Source organism: Crocuta crocuta, unplaced genomic scaffold, assembly GCF_008692635.1.
Source record: "Crocuta crocuta isolate KB4526 unplaced genomic scaffold, BGI_CrCroc_1.0 scaffold213, whole genome shotgun sequence".
Taxonomy (NCBI): Eukaryota; Metazoa; Chordata; class Mammalia; order Carnivora; family Hyaenidae; genus Crocuta; species Crocuta crocuta.
The window spans coordinates 5565022-5591905 of record NW_027529442.1 but is presented as its reverse complement, the minus strand read 5'-3'; the positions used below and the strand labels follow the sequence as shown (position 1 = coordinate 5591905).

Below are 26884 nucleotides of genomic sequence, written 5' to 3'. Positions count from 1 at the left end.
TACTAGTGTGCTTTAGGAACTAAAAGTTTGGGGGTGCCTGGGTGGGTCAGTCGGTTAAGCTTCTGACTTTGGCTCAGGTCATGATCTCACAGTTCATGGGTTCGAGCCCCGCACCGAGCTCTGTGCTGACAGCTAGCTCAGAGCCTGAAGCCTGCTTCAGATTCTGTGTCTCCCTCTCTCTCTGACCCTCCCCTACTCCTGAAGCCTGCTTCAGGTTCTGTGTCTCCATCTCTCTCTGACCCTCCCCTACTCCTGAAGCCTGCTTCAGGTTCTGTGTCTCCATCTCTCTCTGACCCTCCCCTGCTCACACTGTCTTTCTCTCTCAGAAATAAATAAAATATTAAAAAAATTTTTAAAAAGAAACTAAAATTTGGGGACGCCTCGGTGGCTTAGTCGGTTAGGTGTCCGACTTTCGCTTAGGTCATGATCTCACGGTTCGTGGGTTTGGGCCCCGCGTCGGGCTCTATGTTGGCTGCCGGCTCAGAGCCTGAAGCCTGTTTCGGAATCTGTGTCTCCCTCTCTCTGTGACTCTCCCCTGCTCACGCTGTCTCTCTCTCTCTCTCTCCTAGAAATAAATAAAAATATTAAAAAAAAATAATAAACTAAAATTTTGGTTTCCTTTTATTAATCTGAATTTAAATAGTCACATGCATCTTGTAGCTAGTTGTAATATTCATGAACAGAAGGTTGATTACAGAGACTTCTATTAAGTTTGTGAATTATTTTCCTGTTCTTCCTTGCCTTATATTTAAATCTGCCTTGAAAAATTAATAATAATGGCAATAATAACATTCTTGAGTCCTTATTATGTTCTGTGTGTTGTCTGTGCTATGTGTTTTAACATGCATTGCCTCATTTAACCTTAACCTCAAACTGCAAGAGAGCTACTATTATCATTTCTACTTTTTTGTTGTTAAAGTGGAGACAAAATGAAGGGAATTAACTTACCCATGGTCCCACAGGGTGTTGGTATTGTAGCCTGAGGCCAAGTGATTCTGCATGGATGCTTTTCTAACTCTACCAGACACTAAACTGTTTATGCTTCTCCCTTGTTTATGATTTGTGTAAATGGGAGCTGTATTAATTCCCTAGGGCTGCCGTAATAAACTACCACAGATTGGGTGGCTTAAAACAACAGATATTTATTGTCTCACAGTTTTGGAGGCTAGTGCTCACAGGGGCCTGCAATATCTGAAAAAATGTGGCAAAGAGCCCCCTCCTTGCCTCTCCCTAGCTTCTAGTCGTTTGCTGACAGTCTTTGGCGTTCTTGGCTGTAGATGCATCACACCCATCCTTGTCATACCTGATGTCCTCCTTGTATGTCTCTGTGTTCATGTGGCTTCCTTCTTATGAGGACAACAGTCATGTTCGATCAGGGGCCCATCTTCCTCCAGTATGAACTCATGTTAACTAATTATATCTGTTATGGCCCTATTAACAAATAAAGTCACATTCTGAGGGATTAGGGGTTAGGACTTTAACATATCTTTTTGGGGGGACAAATTCAACCCAAAACAGGAGCCTATTTTATTTTGTTAGCATTAGTGACTTTTCTGCATTCTTACATAATTTTATACTGCAAATTTCTGGAAGCACAGTATCACAATGGAGAGAGCATTATATTGGAAATCAGGAGACCTGGGGTTTAAATCCTTGGAGTACCTTAGTCCCACCATTCCTTGGTCTTCTCATCTGTAAAATGGGGATTGCAAAAGCAGCAATCTGATTCCTCATTCCTCTCCTTTTTCTCTGTCAGATCTTGCCAAGGGAAGGAAGCCTAGAGGTTCTTTGACCAGCACAAAGCCATTCCTTCCCTAGGCAAAACCTTTCAATTAGTGGCAATGGCTCTTTCTCTCACAGCTCCCATCACCATGGAAATGTAGGACACAGGGCTTCCCACAAGTTCAGGAGAAGGCAGGGAAATGTCATGGCAGAAGGCAGTGTGACTTCGCACTCACATAGGTTTTCAGGACTCCCAGGATGCTGTGGTGTTGCACAGTGGCTGGTCCTGGTGGAAGAGGAGGGGGCAATGGGGGTAGGAGGCACCACCACGTGGCCACGTTCTATGGAGAGAAAGCTGAGCAACAGAAGGCCCTGCTGTGGATCCAACTGCAGTGTCCAGCTGTGTGACCCTAGGGGACAGACTCCCTCTCTGTTCCCAGTCGTCTCCTCTGCTATCAGCATGGAATTAGATTCTGTGTTCACTGAGCCCTTTTCTGCCCTTCCTCTTATTGACCAACATGGAGTTAAGCCAAAGATCAGGGAGGCTTCTAGAAAAGTTTGCTTGTTTAGCCCACAATCATTTTCATCTTTTTCACACTTGGTGTTTCTTTGGAAGCATGGAAGAAAAGTTGCCCTTTGATCACACCCAGTCTGCAGCTTAATGTTGGTACCTCTTCCAAAGTTAAGGGATGTTATATGTGTACGGCTCATCTTCCTCATGTCTAGAAGCTAAAGCTTCAAATGTCCTGTACTGCTTCTGTCTAAAAAGTCTGGTAGTAATTGTTCTCAACACCTCTTAATCACTGTTCCTGCAGTAAGTCGTGTGGTGTACTCTCCTTTCTACCCTCCATGCCTTGTCTTCTGGGACAATTCCAGGCTTCAGTGACTCAAGTCTTGGCTTTTCTTCCCTCTGTGTGTAGCTTATCATCTAGGAAAAGACATAGGACATCAGTGGGCAAATAAAGAAGAGTTGGGGACTGTGCCCATTTTTGTTTTCAGGATCAGCATGCCTCACATTATTAACAGAGATAGAATCTTCATTTTCACAGTATTTTTTCTGGAATTGGAAAGACAGCAGCAAAAGATGTGCTTTGCTTTAGTCATTAGCTGCTGTGGTCTGAGCAGAGCTGCTCAGATTGTTAGAAGATGTCTATTTGTTTCTACCCTCTACAACTTAGTTTTTGAAAGAAGCTGACTTGCTGGAGTAGGAGTAGTGTCCAGTGATTTGAAAAATGCCTTAAAAAAGTAATCATTCTTGGGGCACCTGGGCCACTCAGTTAAGTGTCTGACTTTGGCTCAGGTCATGATCTTGTGGTTTGTGAATTTGAGCCCCACATTGGGCTCTTTGCTGACAGTGCGGAGCCTGGAGCCTCCTTTGTATTCTGCATCTCTCTCTCTCTGTCTCCTCTTCCCCCACTCATGTGCACTCTCTCTCTCTCTTTCAAAAATAAATAAACATTAAAAAAAGGATTTTTATTTATTTATTTATTTTTAAAGTTTATGTATTTATTTTGAGAGAGATAGGGAGGAGAGGCAGAAAGAGAGGGAGAGAGAATCCCAAGCAGACTCTGTGCTCTCAGTGTAAAGGCCAGTGTGGGACTTCATCTCATAAACCATGAGAAATCATGACCTGAGCCGAAATCAGGAGTTGGACGTTTAACCAACTGATCCATCCAGGCCCCCCAATAATGATTCTCTTTTAAATGGACATGTCTTAATTTGTCATGCAGCATTTCTTCTTAAAATACGATTTTTTCTTTCAGAGATTTTGTGCAAAATATATACTAACCTTGCTCCCCACTTAGAATTCTTGAGTGAAAATTTATTTTCCGGTTATGATTATGCCAATTTTCTAAATCATGTAATAGCATTTTAAAGGAGTTTAATAAATGTTTATTTAATATGCAGCATTGGGTTAGGTTGGATTTAGATGGAAATAGCAGAAAAAAGTCCCCAGATAGAAGTGGCTTAAAGAAGGTAGAAATGAATTTCTTTCTAATCTTTCTTGCTAATACTTCTAATAGAAGAAGTCCATCTAGGGATGGTTTATGGCATCAGAGAACAAGGTTTCTTCTATACTGTGTTCCTGTCACATGTTTTCTTTTTTTCACATACATCTCCTGGTCCAAAATGGCTGCTCACTTCCAGCCATTACATCAGTATTTTAGCCAACAGTAGAGATAATGGAGGTGCAAAGGGCCCTCTCCCTTTTAAGGAGATTTGCTACAAGTTGCACATACTATTTCTGCTTATATCCTATAAATCACTTAGGGCCAAGGCTTTAACTAGCTTAAAGAGGGCTAGCAAATGTAGATTTTATTTCAGGTTACCTTGTGCCCACTTGAAAAAAGAAGCGTTCTTTTATTGAAAGAAGAGTAGAAAGGATTTGAAGAGAACAGGTAGTAGCCTTTCCTCAAGCACTGTGCCCCAAGCCAAGCATGTGCTAACTAAGCAGCGGACTGCCCCTTTCTGGCCTAAAATTTCTCCACTGTCTGTTCTCTGCTTAACTTTTGAGTCTCGTCTTTCAAATATTTTTTCATGAAATTTCTAACGTCCTATAGAATGACCTCTCAGTTCTTCAGACTGCGCTTTACTGGCATTGAGCCTTTATCTGAGCTGTTTCTCGGTCCAGAACACTCTCTTCTTTCCCATCCTGACCCCATATTTAACTCTGACTTGTCTTCTAGATATTTGTTCAAGTTCTGTATTTTCAAGTAACACTTACATGGTCCCATCCATGTAAGATTCTGTCATCAAATATTTTTATAGAACCATGTTCCCTTTCCTTAGAACATTCATTACTGTCTTTACTTATATCTGTCTGGTGACCTGTAACCTCCCATATCCACGAAACTATCAGTACTCTTTGAGGGTGGAAATTATGCGTGTGGTTTTCACTGCCAAACCCTCTGGGGCTATCAGAGTGCTCTGGTATGATAGACATTTAATAAATATATGCTGAATGAATGAATGGGTCAATAAGTGCTCTGATACAAAAAATTTAATAGTTTCACTAGGGTGAGACAATATGCAGAGTTTACTTAGTATATAATGAAATATATGCAAATGGATAAAGTCATTTAAAAAAATTTGGGAGTCAAGTAATCTACCGAATCAGTATATCTCTATGAAAGATTCCATATTCCATTCTACCATGATTTGGTGGTTGTTGTTGTTGTCATTTAGATTTAGCATAAGAGTAAATCTGGTCTTCACAGTAGTGAGAATGGTGGTTCTCTCTGAGTAATGAGTTTGTTGATAAGCTTTACATTTTTCTAATAGGCTCTGTTGGTCTCGTTTTGATCTGATCATATAAATGAGGGCGTGTGGTTCTGTTCCCTTGTACACACAGCATTATTCTTTCTGGGTTGTTTTTCTCATTTAGAAATGGGCATGATAAGAGCACCCATCTTTCACGTATGTATTGGTTTGGATAGACTGTGCTGTGCTGACAAATTCTACCAAAACTCAGACGCTCAACCCAACACGGGTTTGTTTTTCATTCACACAAAATCTGCTGTGAGTCAGGGGGCTCCCTAAGGCAACTGCTATCCATCCCCTGGCTCAGCAGTCATCCAAATCACCTCAATCTTGTGACATTGCCCCTTCAATGCACTCCTTCCATGGAAAGGAAAAAGAGCTGAAAGAAGGGGATCATAATCCTCAGATCTTAAATGCTTTAGGTTGGAAAGGACACATGCCATATCTACACAGAGCCCTTTTGTAAGAGCCAGTTACACAGCCCCCTCTAATGCAGAGGACAGGAAAAAGCTGGAGAACACGTGAATTTCAGTGGGCAGAGAATGTATCAGCCATGGGGTAACTGCACCAATTAAATGATGATGTTGATGGTGATGATGGTCATGACAACGTCGACATTCTGATAGACATTCCTCTGAGAACACAGATTTCATTTCCCTTTATCCCTCACACTCCCTGCCTCTCCAAACAGGCAGTGATTAACACCACAGATACCCTGAATAAAATGTTTGCTTATAACAGAACACACAAAAAGAGCCTTTGATGAGTGATAGCTGTATTGGTGACGATGGGATTCTAATGAAGGCATGAGAAATTGCAGCTAGATGTACCAGAGAAATCACCATAGAAATATGGAATACATTTGACCTGGCTGTATAGGTCAATAGGATTTCACAGAGTAGAGGAAGTAGTCAGAAGGGAGGATGTCCAAATAAAGGACTCATAGGAGCAATGCTCCTGAGGCCACAATGTCACCTGTGATGGAGGGGGATAACATATGGCCGGGCCAGTAGAGAGGGAGTGAGGTGGACATGAGAATCCCCTTGAAGGGATTGTCAGGAGTGTGGAGTTGCTGCTAAGAAAGTCTTCTTAAACTAGAAAGAGGCTGCAGCCTTTCTGTCAGCAAATTCCTAGTCTCCACCTGGTTCTCCTTCTCTGCTCCAGCTCTCTATGCACCAGATTCCAAAGAAAGACCCTCACGTTTTTGTTGTATGTTCATCTGATATTCTATGAACAAAGAAAGCCTTTTACTTCCCCAGACCTATGCTATAATTTCTGTACACTTTGTAATTAAAATATAGAAAATGACTTTGAAACAAAAATATCTTCTTCGAATACGTTCATTGAATCTCCCTGTTCTTCTCTAGTCATTGGTAGGGTTGGGTTATCCCTATCAGGACCTTCATCTCTCTCATCTATTTGAGGAAAATAGGCTTGTAAGAGATTTTTGATTTGTCTTTTCATCTCTTGTTTTTCAAGTTTTCAGAGAGTGAGCAAATGTCACTGGATTTTGCTCTCCTTTCTTTTCCTGAGGAACATGTCCTTCTATCTCTATGGAAAGCCTCTGAAAGTATTACCGGTATTGTTGCTAGAAGTGACTGATGCTTTGTGCTGTAGAAATTATTGCTTCCTACTGGAAATGTGAGGCATTATTACTTGATTGGGCTAGATTCTCTTAGGGAGTGTTCTGTGTTTCTTCTAAAAGTTACATTTCTCATGATATACCAGGAAGAAAGAGAAGATAGAAAACTCATGGTGAAATATAAAATGAGGAGTGGTTTTCAGGACAGCCCAGCTCGGAGGATGATGAAGCTCCACCTGGAGGCTGTGGAAACCCAGAGGAAGAATGTCACCCCAGGCAGAATGTGGTGACTACCAATATTGTATGTCTTGGACAGACCCCCCTAAATATGATTGGGAACAAAAATGAAGGCTCTTAGAGTGTATTGGTACATTAATCAAGGGAACCAGGATCCTCATGCTTTCTTTATGCATGCAGAAATAAGTTAAAGTTAAAAACAATCCATCATAGCCACTCCCAGGTGCAGGCCCCTTGCTTGGAAAATGAAAAGCAAGGGAAGAGAATTGGATCTGGTCGTAGGGCATGTTGATCTCGAAACAGCCAAATTAATGAGTACTTAGAAGAGGTCTGGCAGCCAACTGAGTTGTCGGCTTGTTGGTATCACTCTAGTGGCTGGGGAATTTGAGATAATGGGAAAAGAAAGGGGGGACTGGGGCATTACAGACTAAGAGAGAGCAGACTGTATCAGAAGCCCATGGGAGCAGAGAGCTTAGATGTCATTGTAAAAAAAAATGACCTGACTAGCAACAAAGATTGATGATAAAAGAAGAAAGGAAAGGGAAGGCCCTTTTGAAAGAGCTTTTGCCTTGATCAGGGCGTAATTTATTTACTGTTTAACATGGCAAGAGATGCAAAATGAGATTTCTGGGTTGGAGAAGGGGATTTCAGATTTGGCAGTCCGTTGGGGGCTTAAAATAGAGTTTTCTGAACCTGTAGGCCAAACAGCTATGGCAGTTGAGCAGTGCGTGCATGAGGAGGAATTAGCCTACAGCAGTGTGGGAGGACAGACATCTGGTGGCTGATGCCTGCACACGGATGTGGAAATAGAATGTGGAAGATCTGAGACCAAACCAAACAAGGAACACTGCCAAAGGTATACAGAGGAATGTCTCTGGGCCGCATTGTGAAGTAGGTTTTCATCAAAATAATGAGTCTAATTTGCTGAGATTTAACCAGAAGTATGTGTGTGTGTGTGTGTGTGTGTATGCATGCATACACACACCCATAAATATATATATATACACACTATGTTTAATTTTTTAAAAGTTTCTTTATAGACGTTTTATTCATAATTGTCAAATTTTTTTATTTTTATTTTTTATTTACTTTTTTTAAAAAATAGTTTATTGTCAAGTTGGTTTCTATATAACACCCAGTGCTCATCCCCACAAGTGCCCTCCTCCATGCCCATCACCCGCCTTCCCCTCCCCGCCACCCCATCAGTCCTCAGTTCGCTGCATTTAAGAGTCTCTCATGGTTTGTCTCCCTCCCACTCCCCCACTATTTTTCCCTTTCTTCTTCCCCATGGTCCTCCTTTAAGTTCCTCCTGATCCTCCTATGTGTGCAAACATATGGTATCTGTCCTCTGCCTGACTTATTTTGCTCAGCATAACACCCTCAAGTTTCATCCGCATTGCTACACATGGCCAGATTTCATTGTTTCTCATTGCCATGTAGTATTCCATGGTATAGATAAACCACATCTTCTTGATCCATTCGTCCGTGGGTGGACACTTAGGCTCTTTCCATGTTTTGGCTATTGTTGAGAGTGCTGCTATGAACATTGGGGTCCATGTGCCCCTATGCATCAGCCCTCCTGTATCCCTTGGGTAAATTCCTAGGAGGGTTATTACCGGGTCCTAGGGGAGTTCTATTGTTCATTTTTTGAGGAACCTCCACACTGATTTCCAGAGGGGCTGCACCCGTTTACATTCCCACCAACAGTGTAGGAGGGTGCCCGTTTCTCCACATCTTCTCTAGCATCTAGAGTCCTCTGATTTGCTCATTTTACCCACTCTACTGGCGTGAGGTGGTATGTCAGTGTGGTTTTGATTTGTATTTCCCTGATGAGGAGGGATGCTGAGCATCATTTCATGTGTCTGTTTGGTCATCTGGATGTCCTCTTTGGAGAAGTGTCTGTTCATATCTTCTGCCCATTCCTTCACTGGATTGTTTGTTTTTCAGGTGTGGAGTTTGGTGAGTTCCTTATAGATTTTGGATACTAGTCCTTTATCTGATATGTCATTTGCAACTATCTTTTCCCATTCCGTCGGTTGTCTATTAGTTTTATGGATTGTTTCCTTTGCTGTGCAGAAGCTTTTTATCTTGATTAGGTCCCAGTAGTGCATTTTTACTCCTGATTCCCTTGCCTTTGGGGATGTGTGAAGTAAGAAATTGCTGTGGTGGAGGTCAAGGATGTTGTTTCCTGCTTTCTCCTCTAGGGTTTTGATGATTTCCTGTCTCACATTCAGGTCCTTGATCCATTTTGAGTTTATTTTTGTGTATGGTGTGAGAAAGTGATCTAGTTTCATTCTTCTGCGTGTTGCTGTCCAGTTCTCCCAGCACCATCTGTTAAAGAGGCTGTCTTTTTTCCACTGGATACTCTTTCCTGCTTTGTCAAAGATTAGTTGGCTGTACATTATTGGGTCCAAATCTGAGTTCTCTATTCTATTCTGTTGGTCTATGTGTCTGTTTTCGTGCCAATACCATACTGTCTTGATGATGACAGCTTTGTTGTAGAGGCTAAAGTCTGGCATGATGATGCCTCCCGTTTTAGANTTAAAGTCCCCTGCTATTAGCACATTCTTATCTATAAGATTGTTTCTGTTTGTGATTGACTGTTTAATATATTTAGGTGCTTCCATATTTGGTGTGTAGATATTTATAATTGTTAGTTCTTCCTGATAGGTACTCTGTGATTATTATATAATGCCCTTCTTCATCCCTTGTTACTGTCTTTAATATAAAGTCCAGTTTGTCTGATATACATATAGCTACCCCAGCTTTCTTTTGACTTCCAGTAGCATGATAGATATTTCTGCATCCCCTTACTTTTAATCTGAAGGTATCTTCCCGTCTAAAATGAGTTTCTTGTAGACAGCATATAGATGGATTTTGTTTTTTAATCCATTCTGCTACCCTATGTCTTTTGATTGGAGCATTCAGCCCATTTACATTCAGTGTTATTATTGAAATATATGGGTTTAGAGTCATTGTGTCGTTTGTGGGGTTCATGCTTGTGGTGGTGTCTCTGGTACCTTGTGTTCTTTGCAACATTTCCCTCATAAATTCCCCCTTAGGTTTTCTTGTAGGGCTGGTTTCGTGGTGACAAATTCTTTCAAGTTTTGTTTATTTGGAAAGACTTTTATCTCTCCTATTCTGAATGACAGGCTTGCTGGATAGAGGATTCTTGGCTACATATTTTTTGTGTTCATCACATTGAAAATCTCCTGCCATTCCTTTCTGGCCTGCCAAGTTTCAGCAGATAGTTCTGTCCCCACTCTGATAGGTTTCCCTTTGTATGTTAGGGCCCTTTTCTCCCTAGCTGCTTTCAGAATTCTCTCTTTGTCCTTATATTTTGCCAGTTTCACTATGATATGTTGTGCAGAAGATCGATTCAAGTTAGGTCTGAGGGGAGTTCTCTGTGCCTCTTGAATTTCAACATCTACTACACTCCCCAGGCTGGGGAAGTTCTCTGCTATAATTTGTTCCAGGACTCCTTCAGCACCTTTCCCTTTCTCTTTCTCTTCTGGGATTTCTATGATACGGATATTTTTGTGTTTGATTATATCACTGAGCTCTCAAACTCTTCTTTTGTGTTCCTGCATCAGTTTATCTCTTTCTCAGCTTCCTCTTTTTCTATAATTGTGTCTTCTAAATCACTTATTCTACTTTCTGCCTCTTCAATTCGTGCATTGGATGCCTCCATTTTATTATGTATCTCATTTATAGCATTTTTAAATTAATCATAACTATTTTTGAGCTCCATAGTGTTTGTAGCAATAGTTTCTCTCATGTCTCTATGGTTTGTTCAAGCCCAGCGATTAATTTTATGACTATTGTTCTAAATTCTTGTTCAGTAATGTTGCTTATATCTGTTTTGAGCAGTTCTTTAACTGTTAGTTCTTCTTGGAATTTCTTTGGAGGAGAGTTCTTCTGTTTTGTCATTTTGGTTAAGTTTCTATCTCTTGTTAATTTTTAAAGCTTGTTGTACACTCTGCCCCTGCGAGTTCTGCTGTATTAATGAGGGCTCTTTGACTGTTCAGGGCCTGTCCGTTCAGGAAGTGTGGCGCCTGGGTGGCTCAGTCGGTTAAGCGTCCTACTTCGGCTCAGGTCATTGTGGCTTGTGGGTTTGAGCCCCGCTCGGGCTCTGTGCTGACAGCTAGCTCGTGTCTCCCTCTTTCTCTTACCCTCCCCTGCTCATGCTGTCTGTCTCTCTCTCAGAAATAAATAAAACATTAAAAAAAAAAAAGGAAGTGTTCTTTGAATGGTGTCTCTGGGTTTCTCTTGTTCAGAGTTTGGTTATTTTGTTTCCCTACTCATAGCGGTATTTGGGAGTCTCCACCATGTGTAATTTGGCTTGTTTCTTGAGGCAGCCCTGGAAAAAAAAAACCAGATAACCACACAGGGAGCAAAGGTACACCGACACACAGACAACACCAGTAAACATGCAAACCCAGGCTCAGGTAAAAACAACAACAACAACATCAATAAAAACAAAACAGCTCTCTGGTGAGGATGGGCATGGTTTGGTATAGGCAGGTCTCCCCTCCACTGTGTCCTGCTGGCTGCTCCCTGAGGCCCCGCCTTGGTGGTTGTGGGGAGAAGAATGACGTTGCCCCAGTTCCTTCTGAACCAAGGTTGCAAATCACTCATTTGGGTCCGATTTCCCTATGCTGAGGCTGTAGCCAAGGTGGGCTGAGTTCTCTGCCCCAAGCCCTGCCTAGTTTCCAGGTCCCGGTCCACTGGCTTTGTTTATAGTGCCTGGAACAGTCTTGCGGGTCGCTGCTTCCCTGCTGCTGGGGTCGAGTGGGGAGTGGGGGAAGTGTCGCAGCCTCAGATCCATCGGGGTCAAGCAGAGATAGAACCTGGGATCCAAGGCTTCTGCGCCCCGCGAGCGGGGAACTTAGCAGCTTCAGGCCCGCTGCCACTTGCAACGCCGCCGCTTGTGCTGTTTGTGCCCTAAAGTTTATTTATTTTTTTGAGAGGGACAGAGATAGTGTGATCAGGGGAGGGGTAGAGAGGGAGGGAGAGAAAGGATCCCAAGCTGGCTCTGCACTGCCAGCACAGAGCCCACATGGGACCCGAACCCACAAAATCAAGAGATCATGAGCTGAGCTGAAAGCAAGAGTCGGATGCTTAAATGACTGAGCCACCCAGGTGCCCCTTAACCAGGAATATATTATTTTACTTAATCCTTATAACAAATTATGAATTAGATAAAATTATTATGGCTATATTACAGGATAGAGGAAACTCAGAGATGTTAAGTGATGTGACCAGAGCACACAGCTAAAATGAAGGGGCTTGAGATTAGAGATACTGAACTCACATTTCAAGCTCTTTTTTTTTTTAATGTTTTCATTTATTGTTGAGAGAGAAACAGATTGTGAGTGGGGAAGTGGCAGAAAGAGAGGGATACACAGAATGTGAAGCAGACTCCAGGCTCTGAGCTCTCAGCACAGAGCCCAGCACGGTGCTTGAACTCATGAACTTTGAGATCATGACCTGAGCTGAAGTCTGTTGGTGAACCAGCTGAGCCACCCAGGTGCCCCTGAGTTCAAGCTCTTAACTGCTGCCTGTTTTATGGGACTCCTGAGGGATAGTATACATGCATGAAGATCAAGGTAAACATCCTGCCCCAGGCACGAGTTAAAGGGCAAAAATACATGTGGAAAACCGTGCTCTTTCTTATATACTTTTCTTGACTCTGTTACCTCAGATCCCTGGCCTGATCTTTTTGTTTTATTTTGTTTATTGTCTTTACCCCTTCCTTTATTTGTACCTGCCTATTAGATTGTGGTTTTGATCTGCCTTCTCATTCTGTTTGCTTTTTGTTTACAACCAAGCAGTCATCATAGGATAGTGATTAAAGGTGTGGTTTCTGATGCTGGGTTGCCTGGGTTCAAATCCCAGCTTTGCTACTTGACTAGCTGTGGTGGCTTCTTATGCATCAGTTCTTCTTTTTTTTTTTTTTTTTTTTTTTTTTTTTATCAAGGCTGTATAACAAACCACCCCACAACTCCATGGCTTAAAGTAACCACAACCACTTAGCTGTTCATAGTTCTGCAAGCTGGCCAGGGCTTGGCTGGCCTCTGTTGCCTGTGGTCCTCTTAACTGGAGGTGGAAGAGCCGAAATAGCCTCATTCACAGACCTGGGGACCTCAAGGCGGGGGGTGGATGGGACAGCAGGGGACTGACCGACTCTTTCTGTTTCTTCATGGTCTCATCATTCAGTCATGTAGCCTGTGGTTCTTCACATGGCATTTGGATCACAAAAGGAAACGAGCTCAATCTCTTAAGATGGTAGGCACAGAAATCACATAATGTCATTTTAGGTGCTTCTTTTTTTTTCGATCAGAGAGTGTCATGAAGCTAGTCCAGTTTCAAGGAAAGGGGAATTGCCTCCCACCCCCCACCTTGGTGTTAGGAATAGCATGTGTGTTACGGATAGTTGGAATTGTGGAAAAATATTTTTCAGATAATCTATCACATGGAGATCATTGGGTTGTCGAGATAGGTAGATCATATTATCCTGACCACAACTTCATGAGTCATCAGGAGAAAAGTGTAACTTGATAGAGGCTCTGAGATTCTGTTTTGAGGTAAAATACACATCAGTGCAGATTTGGAGCAGGACATGAATTTACTGGCAGTGAACCATCATTATAAGCCAAGTGGATGTGCTAAAGTAAAAAAATTAAAACAAATACCATTTAGGTGACATTCTGTTTCTTTCAAAGGCAGGGGCATGCTAAGCTTTTCCAAATAGCTCATTCCTCCATAGGCATATAAATTATAATTTTATTTCCATGAGCATTTAAAAAGATTATTATTATAGGAATGAGTTTGAAATTAATCCAACTTGCCTAAGAAATCAGTTTACAGGTTTTCCTTGTGAGTAGCTTATTGTAGACAACATGAAATAGTTTCTGTCTACCAACAAAGCCTGTGACTCAATATGTTACATGTGTCATAAATATGTGGACCCAATCTGTGCAGGTGCAGTCATGATGATGATTGCTGAGATGTGTCAAAACTTCTGAAGAAAGCCATGAGTGATGGGATATATAAAGTCAGGCAAGGTAAAATAAGAAAGGGGCCTTAATAAGTCCAGTAAGCTTAATATCCTGAATCTCATGTCTTATTACAGATATGAACAGATTCATTGTTTCCTTTTGAGTGGAGGCTCTTCTCTGTAGCATTCCATGCCCCACTTCATAGACACACAACTAAGTGCTGAGTTCTCTGGGCCTCTTCCATGGATGACCATTTAATGCCCACTTGACTTACATGACCTCAAGTACACACAATAGGTGAGCCCCCAGTTACTTCATTCATGGGTGAAATTAGACCAAGTATGAAGGCAAAACACAGAGGAAGAGTGGGTAAATGATTTCAGAGGTTTCACCAACATGGAAAGTGATGTTTGACAACTTGTTCAGGATACAATTAAGATTTCTTCATGGTCTGAATTAAGTCGAATTGTTTAGAAGCCATGAGAAAGGTTGACTTTTAATTACAGTGTATTCTGGGTGATCTAGATGTAATTCAGATGATATAGGAATTTCATCTTCAGATGCTGATATCTTGGTAATATTAAGCTCTACCTTCATACTTCTATTGTTGCACTTAATGTAGTATATTTGTTTGCTCTCTCTATTTGGATGTAAGTTAACTTGCAGTAGCCAAGAGATACCCCAAATTATAGTGGCCGAAATAAGATGGAAGTTTTATTCCTCTCTTATAGTCTAGAGTGCCTATTACCATCCTAACCATGGAGCATCTATCTCTAGGTCCAAGGGGTTGGCTTTAGTTATTGTTATCTCCTAGCCACCTGGAGGGGGAAAAGGAAAGGCAAAGGCAGCAACTTCCTTAGAAGATCTTAGTGTAGAAGTTGCATGTATCACTGATGCTCACATCCCAGTGGCCACATTTTGGTCATATGTCCATATCTGATTAAAGAGAGGCTGAAAAAGGTAGTTTCTAGCAAGGCAGCCATGTGCCCTACTGACACTTGGATGGGTGGCTAGAGAATCTATTATTGAAGGGAAAAGTGGAAAATAAATACTGCAAGATGCTTAACAATTCATACCCCAAGGTCTTTGAGGGGCAATACTTTTTTTTTTTTTTTTTTTTTTAATAGTTTATTGTCAAATTAGTTTCCACATAACACTCAGTGCTCATCAAGGGGGGCAATACTTTTATTCATCTGCAAAAAGTAGGTGCTCATTAAATGTCTCTGATACAATCAGGTATTATATAGTTTTTTTCCTGAATGTGCATTTATGCTTATTTGTCTTTCTTAGAACCTTATTTAAATGAAAATGAAGAATGGTTATTTTAGTTGATTCAGCAAAATCTTCATATTGTAGGTTACACAAATTAGGCATTCACCCATAATCAGCAGGTATTTGTGAAGTAACTGTATGCCATACACTTTTCTATGCTCTGGAGACTTGGCAGAGAATGAGAATGACATAATCCTAACTCTCCAGGCTCTTCTTTGAGGAAGGATGTCAGATTTTTGGTAAATACTGCTAAGTACGTAAAGAATTTTAAGAGTAACCAGGTCACAAAGGAAAAGTTCAGGTTGTTATGGAATATATATTAAGGACCCCAACTCAATCTAGAGAATTAGAGACCTTTCACTGAGGAATTACATGTTTAAGTTCAGTCAGTTAGGAAATAGTTATTGAGTATCTCCTATATCCTGAGTACTTTTCTAGGAATTGAGGTGGACAAGGAATAAGGTAAGAGTAGGGAATACTTAGGTAGGTAGAGTGGGGAAGAATATCTTAGGCAAAAGAAATGGCACGTGCAGTGGCCTGGAGAGAACCCTCAGTGTTCCAGCAACTGAGGAAAGTCAACATGGCTGGAGCATGGAACAGTGGAAGGCAGGCTGGAGTGGTGTGTAGGCTTCCGATCATACAAGCCTTTGTGGGCCATCTTAGGGCTTGGGGTCTTCGTTCTATAAGCAATGGGAGGTCTTTGAGTGTATAAGCCAAGGAATTCCATTCATTCATTCGTGCATTTTCATTGAACAGATGGCTTCTTTAACCTTTGTAATAGGCAAGCCTTGGTCAGGTCTTTGGTATAGAGCAGCAAATAAGACAGGTGTGTTTGAGACTGCTAATTACACTCTGGTAACAGTTCCCCCCTTTTTCTTTAATAATAAAATCTTTTGTTTTTCACTGGGCCTGTTCAGAAAGAAAGACTACATTTCCCAGCCTTCCTTGCAGAAGGTACGTCCATGTGATTCAGTATAGGCCAATGGGACATAAGCAGAAATATATTCAAAGGAAGGAGGGCATTGCCTCTTTTCACCTTGTCCTTTCTGCTGGTTGAAACACAGAAGATGTGACAAGACCTGAAGGCAAAAGCCTTTAAAGGTAGAAAGTTCAAGAGATTGTAAGAGTCTGAGCACCTTGTGGATCTTGGAGCTGCCTTACCAGCCCTGGACTGCTTATTTCTGAACTTCTTATATGTGAGAATTGTGTTTTTACCTAGTTTAAGCCATTGTTAGTTTGGATTTTCTATGAGTAGCACAGGAAGCTCATCCTCACTGGATCTATGCTCTCATGGAGTTTATACTCTATTATGGGGAAATAGGACCTAAGTGGAGGGGAATGTCATTTGGAGAAAACCACCTTGAAGAAAATGTTGGATGGCTACTTTAGAATAATATACAATCTAATACACAAAAGCCATCTTCTAACCGTACAAATACTTTAACATACAAATACCTCAAATGGAAGTCTAAATGGACATCAGCTCAACAAAGCTGGACCACCCCCCCAACTCATTTTAGTTACCAAAGTGTTCCTCTAACCTTCCAGGCATAGGAGCAAGCTGCCCTGAATCTGAACTGCTGACCAGAGGTGAGTGCTTTTGTGTTTTGTTTGATGACAGACCTTGTGGTTCAGTTCACCCTGCCAATCTCCATCTGCAAATCATAGATTTTAGACTTGCAAAGTGACATTACTCCATGTTGAAGCCGATTAATCTTTTGCAAAGGGTCAAATAGATACTTGGGAAGAGAAAGCAATGATTAGTGGGGGCCCGTTGTTCACAGAGAAGTTGTACTTTACGTGCCAGCATGGATACTCTCTCCTCAACACTCTGAAATTAAGACTTTTGTCATTGGACTAGAGGCCATGCTTAAAGCAGTTGATAGGTGTGGTTCACTCCTCCTGACTTGGTTTCCTCCTTCACAGTACCACAGCATCACTCTGTCTCATTCCATGCACTGACAGACTAAGATGCTTTTTTGATTGACTAGGCAGCAGATGGAGCAAAAGGAATCTTGTCCTGTGGACAAAGTAGAACAGCATACTTTACTCCTTTCTTTACCAAGCAGGGATTATAAGAAGGACTTCTGTAACCAAGGCTTCCATTCCAGCAGGGATTATAAGAAGGACTTCTGTAACCAGGGCTTGGAAGAGGCATTTAGATCCCTGATTTGACTCTGGTTTCTCTCCTGACTTGTCTCACCATACTGCATTGCTCCTTATCAGCTTCGCTTCTTTCTATCAAGGTTAACACCATTACCTATTATTTACTAGGGAGTCATGAGGAGGCTACTTGGATGAACTTCGTTGAAGAATAGTTTGTGTCCTGGATAAGAAATTAGTTTATCTATGGGAAGAGCCCTGGCCTGGGAATCATGGGACTCTTGTTTTAGTTTTAAGCTCTTTCTCTGATTCACTCATCTAGGGACCTTTAGTCATGCTGGTAACGACCCCAGCCTACTACCAGTTCTCAGGAACTCTGAAGACAGGATATGTTTATATTCACTGAGCTATTAGGAAGACCAGAGCTGTGATTAATTATGCACATGAGATCGAACAATGATTATATGAGCTCATATGAATATGGAGATCAAACAATGATTATATGAACTCATTCATTGTAGCTTCTAATCTAAAAGGAGATATCAAACAATGGTAGTCCTGGACTGTGGAGTCAGGTAAGCACAGGTTCACCGACCTGCTCTTCTACTTTTAACTGTGAACTCGAGCAAGTTTCTTAACCTTTCTGGGGCTCAGTTTCTTTATTTACCAAAGAAGAATGATAAAATAGTACCTTCCTCCAGGATACAATGATGATTAAGTACCTCCACGCATAGGGAGTATTTAGCACAATGCCTGGCACCTGGTAAATACCAGTAAAAAGCAGCTTGTATATTCATTTAATTTACAATTACATAATAATAAGTAAGTGAATGAGCACTCTTAAATACCCTGAATCACTTGACTTGGAAGTCTCAGGGAAGAGAAAATAAGAAAATTCTGTATAAGCAACAAAGCTGTGACAGAATGCGCTGTGGACTGGAAACAAAAACAGTACTCTTTGGAAGGTGTGGAGTGTGTAGGTGGTTGGGAAATCCTCAAGACAAAACACTTACAAAATGGAAATTTCTTGATAGCTTCTAGAAGACTTATGTAATAGTACTGTTTGACTTCTTTCAAAGAAAGAAAGAAAAAAGGGAAGAAAGAAAGAAAGGGAGGAAGAAAAGGAGGGAGGGGAAATGAAGGGAGGGAAGGGAAGGGAAGAAAAAGTTCTCTTATTCTTTAGAACTCCTCCTCTACCAGTATTCCTTCCGGAAAGAGAACCTTCTCTCCAGCCAAAGGGTAGATCCTTATTTGTTTGATTCCATCAAGAACTCCTTTTGCCAATAAATTATTTTAAGAATAGGCATTAAATCTAGTACTGGTCATTAAAAAATGAGGAAAAGTTGGCTAGGAGACTTCTTAGAACTTTTCCAGAAGGTTCTATTTCGCTCTTTAATTAAGAAGCAGTCTTTTCTGCTACATCTTGTTTCATCCACGTATGAAACTTAACAACTGTGTGGGAGCTCTCTTGTGATTATGAGGAGAGTTCTTGACTGCTTGAGGGCCAATCATGGAAATTATTTGTTCTCTTCAGGAGGCAAGTTACCCAAGAGACAGAAGGGTATTTTCTTATAAATGAATAGTGAAGAAGAACACACTGAATACCTGGATTATGTGCATAGTTGAATGTGACACACACACACACACACACACACACACACATACACCATTGATACCGTTAGTAAGTATGAGATCTGATCACAGGTCTACAGCTAAGAAGGAAACATATGGTTGACATATGGGAGTCCTTTGACTTTTTTTGGTTTGTTTTATCTGTGTGATTCACCAGAAGAGAAATTAAAACTGATCTTTTGTAAAAAAAAAAAAAAATAGTTTATTGTCAAGTTGGTTTCCATATAACACCCAGTGCTCATCCCCACAAGTGCCCTCTCCCATGCCCATCACCCCCCTTCCCCTCTCCCCCACCCCTATCAGCCCTCAGTTTGTTCTCAGCATTCAAGAGTCTCTCATGGTTTGCCTCCCTCACTCTCCCCAACTATTTTTCCCCTTCTTCTCCCCCATGGTCCTCCGTTAGCTTCCTCCTAGTCCTCCTATACGTGCAAACATATCGTAACTGTCCTTCTCTGCCTTATTTCGCTCAGCATAACAGTCTCTAGTTCCATCCATGTTGCTACACATGGCCAGATTTCATTCTTTCTCATTGCCATGGAGTATTCCATTGTATAGATAAACCACATCTTCTTGATCCATTCGTCCATTGATGGACACTTAGGTTCTTTCCATGTTTTGGCTATTGTTGAGAGTGCTGCTATGAACATTGGGGTCCACGTGCCCCTATGCATCAGCCCTCCTGTATCCCTTGGGTAAATTCCTAGGAGTGTTATTCCTGGGTCCTAGGGGAGTTCTATTGTTAATTTTTTGAGGAATCTCCACACTGTTTTTCAGGAGGGCTGCACCAAAAACTGATCTTTATTCCAGGGTAACTTAAGAAGAACTCAGAGGAAACAGTTTCTTTCTCTCTCTCAGGTTGTATTAAGCCTAGTAGAGCTCAGTAGAATTTATTCCCTTACAGAGTAGATGAGAGCATTTATACCACTCTGTTCCCACCTCACAGGTAAGATATAGATGAGTTCAAATAGTTTAGTTCCTAGTAAGAAATAGAATTCAATGTGGAAACTCAATGATACTTTCCATTTCTGGATGCTAGCAGTCTGCCCTCTAAACTCAAATATCAGAGGGAAACTGCCCTTTGGATTTTCAGAGACCCAATTGAAGGGGAATAAGGACTGTTCTTTTATCTTTACATTTTTTTATTTTCCTCTGAAGGTAGGATCATGTGGCAGGCCATGGAAATTGGGCATATTTTTAAGCTCTGTTCATTAGAATTGTATACTTTTAGAGTATTAAACTTAGTAACACAGTTGAAAATATCCTTAATATTCTGGTTCTGAAATCTCATCAATAGCTATGACATTACTAGCTCATCCAACAATGAATCAAACCCAAAAGCAATTTTATAAAAAAGGGACTATCAAACCAACCATTTAATCTTATAATACAGTGGCTCTAAGTAAAATCACCTTCCTCTAGGGCTTGTGTGAGAAATATGTAGGTGTAGTTTTGGGTTTTCCAAGGATTGAGAGTATCTGTAGCTTTGTGCTTTTATGCAAAGATGAAATCATCTGACTCCTTTATTGTGAACTGTAATTTAGTACCCAAACATGCAGATATATTATGTATGGTATATTATGACAAGTGTCTTTTCCCCCTTTATATTACAGTTAGAGCATATTTGTATATCTATTTTAGTGATGTGTTGGTATGTTATATTATCTGCGAATTTTTTTCCAGAATATTCAAGAGGGTGTTGCAAAGTCAATGGCTGATAACCACTAGTTTACACAAAGAGAAGCCTTCCTTATGGTTCCACAGAATTTTTCAACTTTATAACCAGTTGATTCAGGGTCATGTGGATATAACCTTTCTCCTTTCAGAAAGCTTTTCATCAGTGCCAACTCCTTCTAGCTCCAAAAGCATGTGAAGAAAAGAAAATTCATTATTGGCAAGTAATTTAGTAACAAGTCAATGGGGAGCTGGTACATCAGAACAACTGAGAGGACAGTTAGTATGTTTCTGGATATTTCACGATTTACAGTACTGACTACCAAAGTGTATTTACCACATGTGACTGTTTTCCTTTCCTCCCAGGATATTTTTGTATATGAGGTTTATTACTTATGCTGTGTTTCTTGGTTACCGATTTTTAAAAGAGCTGAAATCTGCATGACTATTTGATGTGGAATGTTGAGCTAGTTTTACGTGATGAAGTGTGCTATGGTAAAAATTGCAACCAAAATCTTTCCTGTTTGCTTACAAGATGCTGGCCTCTTCTGTGCATAGGTTTACAGTTCATTTCTTATAAGACCATAATCCTAAGGTCACAAGGCTTTCTTGAGCACTGCTTTCATCAGCAAAGAAAAAGTCAGTCTTCATTTCCAGGGCTGATGCATTAAGGAGGGGCCAGCCATTCTGGCATGATACAAAGAGCCATACAATTATGTGTGTGCATATGTGTGTGGAAAAGTCTATTTCCCGTGGTTTTTAAAGTCCCAAATTTGAGTTAAAGTGTAAATATACTACCCTAGAAGCATAGCTCATTATGAAATTCTCTCTTAGGCTAACTCTAGTTCAAAGCACAAACCTGAAGCACAAAGAATGGGCCATATTACAGTTGAAGTTGAAGTTGAGTGCCCAAGGTCTAGTCCCTGATGCAGAGACAAATTAAAAAAAAAGGAGGGGTCCCCAAACCATTGGTTTAAAGACTCTATCAAGTGACAGAGAAAGTGAACAATTCCAGATGAACTCTGTCAATATAAAGCACATATTGGGAGGACAGATTGTGAAGAGGTAGCTTGTGCCCTTACTGAACCTCCCATTCCTGTGGGAGTTTGCCCTTAGGATGTTGGCACTCTTTCCTACCACTACCATCTCCTTCTTGGCATGTGAAATGAATCATTTCCTCTGTACATTTTGGGGAGCCCCTTTTAGTGATGTCAACATATGGATCATTCCAAGGGTAAAAAAGGAGCTCAAACTTTATGTGGAGAGGTGCAAGACAGAATTCCTTTAATTCTTTCAGAGAATTCCCTACTAATTACAGAGTTCTAGCCCTGGAAGGTATCTCAAGTTGCCAGCTTATTCACAGGGCCAGAGTACTAAGATAGGTGTTTCCTTAAGCCAGAAGTAGAAATAGGACATGTAGCTTGTTTAGTATGTCCAAGATTTCTTTTTTGGAGATAGCAAGTGATGAAAAAATGATCTTTAAGTCTCTAGCCACATGCATTGACAGTACAGTTAATCTCAAGGGAAACAAAAGCCCAAACAAAAATATGAAATCACTTTGCCAGGGAAATCATTTATCAATTGTGCTTACAGAGAAGATACGATGCCTTTGATTTTGCAGGCACATTTGTCCAGTCTGTCATTATGTGTATAGCAAACTTTTCAGGCTTACTATTTAACAGTTGGATTTGGTGAAAATGTACTATAGATATCCAGCCTATTGGTGATATTTTCTTATAAACACTTTATAATTTGAGTTCTAATGGAGAATTTTCACCCTAACTTCGATTTTTTTTAAAAAAGCACCCACAGATACTGAAATGCTCAATAATAAGCAGTGCTGTGTTGCTCATTAGGGTCTTGGCTGTGAAATGAGAAACATTTCCCTTGCTTTACTCTATTGGAAATCAAAACATCTTAAGACAACAAAGTAGCATATGTATACAACTTCTGCCTTTTGGGTTTTCTGACTCAATTTCTGTAGTGAATGGGTAGTGTTTTCATTCTCCTTCTCAGTTTTGCTAGATGTGAGATTTTCTGAAGGAACTGAATTTCAGTGTTGTGAGTAATTCAGTCTTTCAGGGCAAAAGCAATGGAGGATCACATAGAGCCTCGTGTCTTTTTAGAGGAGCAAATCGAAAATGCCACAAGTCTACCTACCCTCAGACAGATTTATGGCTTGGTGTCTGGTGAATCTTCAGATTAACACTCTCCAACCCCTATTGTCTATGCCTGGCAAAGGCAGAAGATTAATATCAACAGGCAGGCAGCCTATGCTGGGTGTTGGAAATACAAATCCTACCTTTGACTGGGCTATAGATCAAAGAAGTTTGCAATTTAGACAGTCCTTGGAAGGAGATTTGCAAATCAGAAAGAGGCAGGCATGTCAAGAGTGAAAAAACAAGGCTGAGAAAAGAAAAAGAAAATGCATGAGGACTCAAGTCCAAGAGATCTGCAATCTAGAAAACTTCTGGCTTCTGGGTTATAGTTAGTTGCAAGTAGAGGCAAAAATGAGGAAATAGATCTTGTGTCTGTTACATCCTGTATTCAATGATGGCAGATGAAGGGGTCACCTCTGAGATCTCCTGGGCAGAAGTAGGGTATTTGTTTATCACCATTTACTTTCCAGTTGAATGTATGATTTTGGAAATTGTCTTTCATCAAAAGAAGTTTAAAGGGGATGTTTGGAGAGATCATTTACCATTTCTCCTCCTCCAGTAAAACGTTCACATGATTTACATCTATAGAAGGTAGGAGGATTAAGATTAATCAGAAAATGCACTTTGTCTGAAATATGAGCACATGACTGGCTGACATCCAGAACAGGAGTGGTCAATGGTTCTGATTTCTGACTCAAAGGGTCACAAATGAATTTCTGTGGGCTGTAAGTCACCCCTAGTTTTGACTCATTCCTTGGTGCTACTGTTTATTGCTCTTTCATTGTTAATTGGTTCATTCAGTAACAAAGTATTACACTCCCTTTAGTTCTGAGCTTGGTTTTGAGTTTTAAAACCATTATAATTCTGTTAGAGTGGTTCTCACCTACTGTCATTTTGGCTTCCTTACATTTCATTCTTCACACAGAGCCAGAGTGCACTCTTAAAAACATAAGTCAGATCAGGTCATAGCTTTACCAAGACCCTCTAATACCTTTTCCTCTCACTGAAAATAGCATCTAAATTCCTCTTCCTGACCTCTAAACTCACAGGAGCTGGGCCTTACCCAGATAAGTGCAGCACTTACTGTAGGTGAATGACCCAGGATGAGTGAGGACACCAGGGTAAATATGTACGTGGTGTTAATCTTAAATTTATAAATAGTTGAGAGAGAGAGAGAGCGAGTGTCCACACATGAGCAGGAGAGGGGCAGAGGAGGGCGGGGGAGAGAGAGAGAGAGAGAGAGAGAGAGAGAGACAGAAAACGAACCCCAAGTCGGCTCTACACCAGCACACAGAGCATAATGTGAGGCTTGAACCCATGAACCATGAGATCATGACCTAAGCTGAAACCAAAAGTCGGACACTCAACTGATTGAGCCACCTAAGTGCCCCAATAAACCTTAAATTTTAAGATGAGAATACGTATAAAGAAGGTAGATGGAAAGTAATACATTATAAGTTTGGAGAGATTGGCAAAACATTTTAGGTATGGGTAAAGGTCTTACTTTATCTTAAGTACAAGGAGAATCTTTGAAGGGTGATAAGGTCAGATGTGTGTTTGTAAAAGTTCCCTTGGGCTGGCATGTGGAGGATGGAATGAAGAGACCAAGGATATAAGCAAGAAGTCCAGATAGGAGATTGTTGTAGTAGCTCAGGTGGTGGGAAATGGGGGAATGAAAAATGTATTTTGGAAGCAAAATTAATAAGATATTATTNAAAGTGTATGACTTCGGAATAAAAATATAAAATATTTATATAAAATATAAAAATAAAAAAATACCAAGGATTTAAGACATGTTAGTAATACTCACCTCCTCTGAGAAGGGGACAGTGGAAAAAAAAAATCTTGGATAACTAAGTAAAAAATTGTAACATATAAGAGGGTTGAAGACTTTGTGATGGAGACCATCTATTGAGTATAGACAAACATGTTTTTAACATGTCTTATAAAACTACAAGATACCAGCCAAAAAATATCTGCAATGTATAGTAGAAAGCTCTGGCATCATAACAACACTTTGGCTAAGGTTCTTATAGCTAAGGACCAGATGACTGAGGAAGGCCCATCTTGCAATGGTACTTGTATAGTATCTTTTCACACTTTCAGTTAAAATGGGCTAATAATTGAGCCTCACAATCTGGTGCTGCCTAGCAAGTCCTCCTCAGCAAGTCTGAGTTTTGCATGTGAACACTTAGTCATTAGTCTTAATTTTGTTCTGCTTACAGCTGGTCCTCATATTGTTCAAAGCAAGTGACATCATGAATTTTCCCAAGAATCATTAATACCAGAGGTAATATGTTGGTTTCTAACTATTTAAAATACCTTCTAAAAGTCCTCTATTCTTCCCCCAAGAACGTATTAACCTGAAATCAGAATTATTAATAGTTTGAATATTACTAACAGGAATTTTAGCCTCCTGTTTGTCTTTATAAAAACAACTTTTTAATCAGTATTATTTATAATATGCTGTCAGCACGCCACATTTGTTTGGCATGTACTCCAGAAGGGTTGCATAAGCCTTTTCTCTCTCCAAAGGAAGATTTTAATCATGAATTTTCTCTTGTATTTGTTTTTCATCTAACTTATTCTAAGGACTTGCTAAAAATTATGTAGGTAATGCCTGTCTTTTGAGTCCTTAGAAATTCTACCCTTTGACTAACATGGATGGACCTTGAGGGTGTTATGCTGAGCGAAATAAGTCAGGCAGGGAAGGACAAATATCATAAAATGGAAGAGACAGATTAAGAAATTATAATATTGGTAAGAAAGGCTGTTAGAGATGTACAGTTAAAGTATTTAGGTAGCTTATGGAATTGGCTCATCTCTTCCTTATTTCATTCATACATTCAGTTAACAATATTTTTGGAGTCTCTATGTGACAGACACACTACTACGGTTAAGGAGTGGAAAGCCTAGGAGGAGGCAGTCAGGAAGAGCAGTTGCATATATGGGGGTATTACTGAGATTGTGGTGTATGCTATCATGGCAAAGTTAGGGTCCTGTGATCACATAACATAGGGAACTACTTAGCTTGAGTGCCAAAGGTGGACTTTCTGGAGGACTTGATGTTTACACTGTGACTTGAAGGCAGAAGGAGAGTTACAAAGGCAGCAGGCAGGGGACAGTGAGCTGGACAGAGACCCCATGGCAGGAGAAAGGCAGTGCAGCTGAAGAGCAAGAGCTCAGCGGGGAGTGGGGACAGCGTGAGTGAGGGAGCTGGCACGTGGTGCAGGACTGTGCAATTCATCCTAAAGGGTTTGATCTTAAGCCCAGGAGCCATGAGAACACATTCAGTCAGAAGAGGAACAGGATCCTGTGCCTCTCTCTCAGCAATTGATTTTCCCGTAAAAATTCTTGGCTTTGACTTTTGGCCAATGTCTGCAATGGATTTGGTGGCTGAGCAATTGGAGATGAGTACTTAGTATTAGTGTATTAACTGTAATTAGAATTCACATGCTAACAGCCCAAGCCAGAAGACAGTGGGCCCGTGAAGCACGGCCTGAGGATTTAAAAATCTACCAAGAGACACAGTGCTGTGTCCTGGAGGTTTACATGGTTAGCTTTGAGAGCAGCAATCAACCTAACATAATTTTTTGCCTTCACGATGTTTGTATTATAACCTGTGAACACCTGAAGTATTATATCTTTTTTTTTTAAACTTTCTTAAGAATGTTTTTTATTTATTTCTAGGAGAGAGAGAGAGAGACAGTGTGAGCAGGGGAGGGTCAGAGAGAGAGGGAGTCACAGACTGAAACAGGCTCCAGGCTCTGAGCTGGCAGTCAGCACTGAGCCCGACGCGGGACTCGAACCCACGAACCGCGAGATCATGACCTAAGCGAAAGTCGGACGCTTAACCGACTAAGCCACCCAGGCGCCCCTGAAGTATTATATAGCCTTGGTAAGGTCACTGGAAAGAACATTCCGATCAGCAACCTCTATTCTTCGATCTATCCTTCTCTTTCCCTCTCTATTTTTAATCTGGAAGATATTGGTCATATCTACACCAGGAATTTGTGATCGACTGAGCCACCCAGGCACCCCAGGAATTTGTGACAAAAATTGAATACTTATACCACATTTTGTGAAGTTCAACACTCTTCTTGCATCAGGATTGGTGTGTGTATGTCTTAAAGGCTTCTTTCCATGGATCAATTAAATACCACCTCAGAGGGGCCCCTGGGTGGCTTAGTCGGTTAAGCGTCCGACTTTCGCTTCGGTCATGATCTCGCGGTTTGTGGGTTCGA

At 40.8% G+C, this 26884-nt stretch overlaps 1 protein-coding gene across 1 annotated transcript in view; it reads left to right on the top strand.

Moving 5' to 3' along the window:
* Positions 1-26884, top strand: part of LOC144228447 (uncharacterized) — a 90649-nt gene that overhangs the window by 27505 nt on the left and 36260 nt on the right. The gene's annotated exons all lie outside the window — the stretch shown is intronic.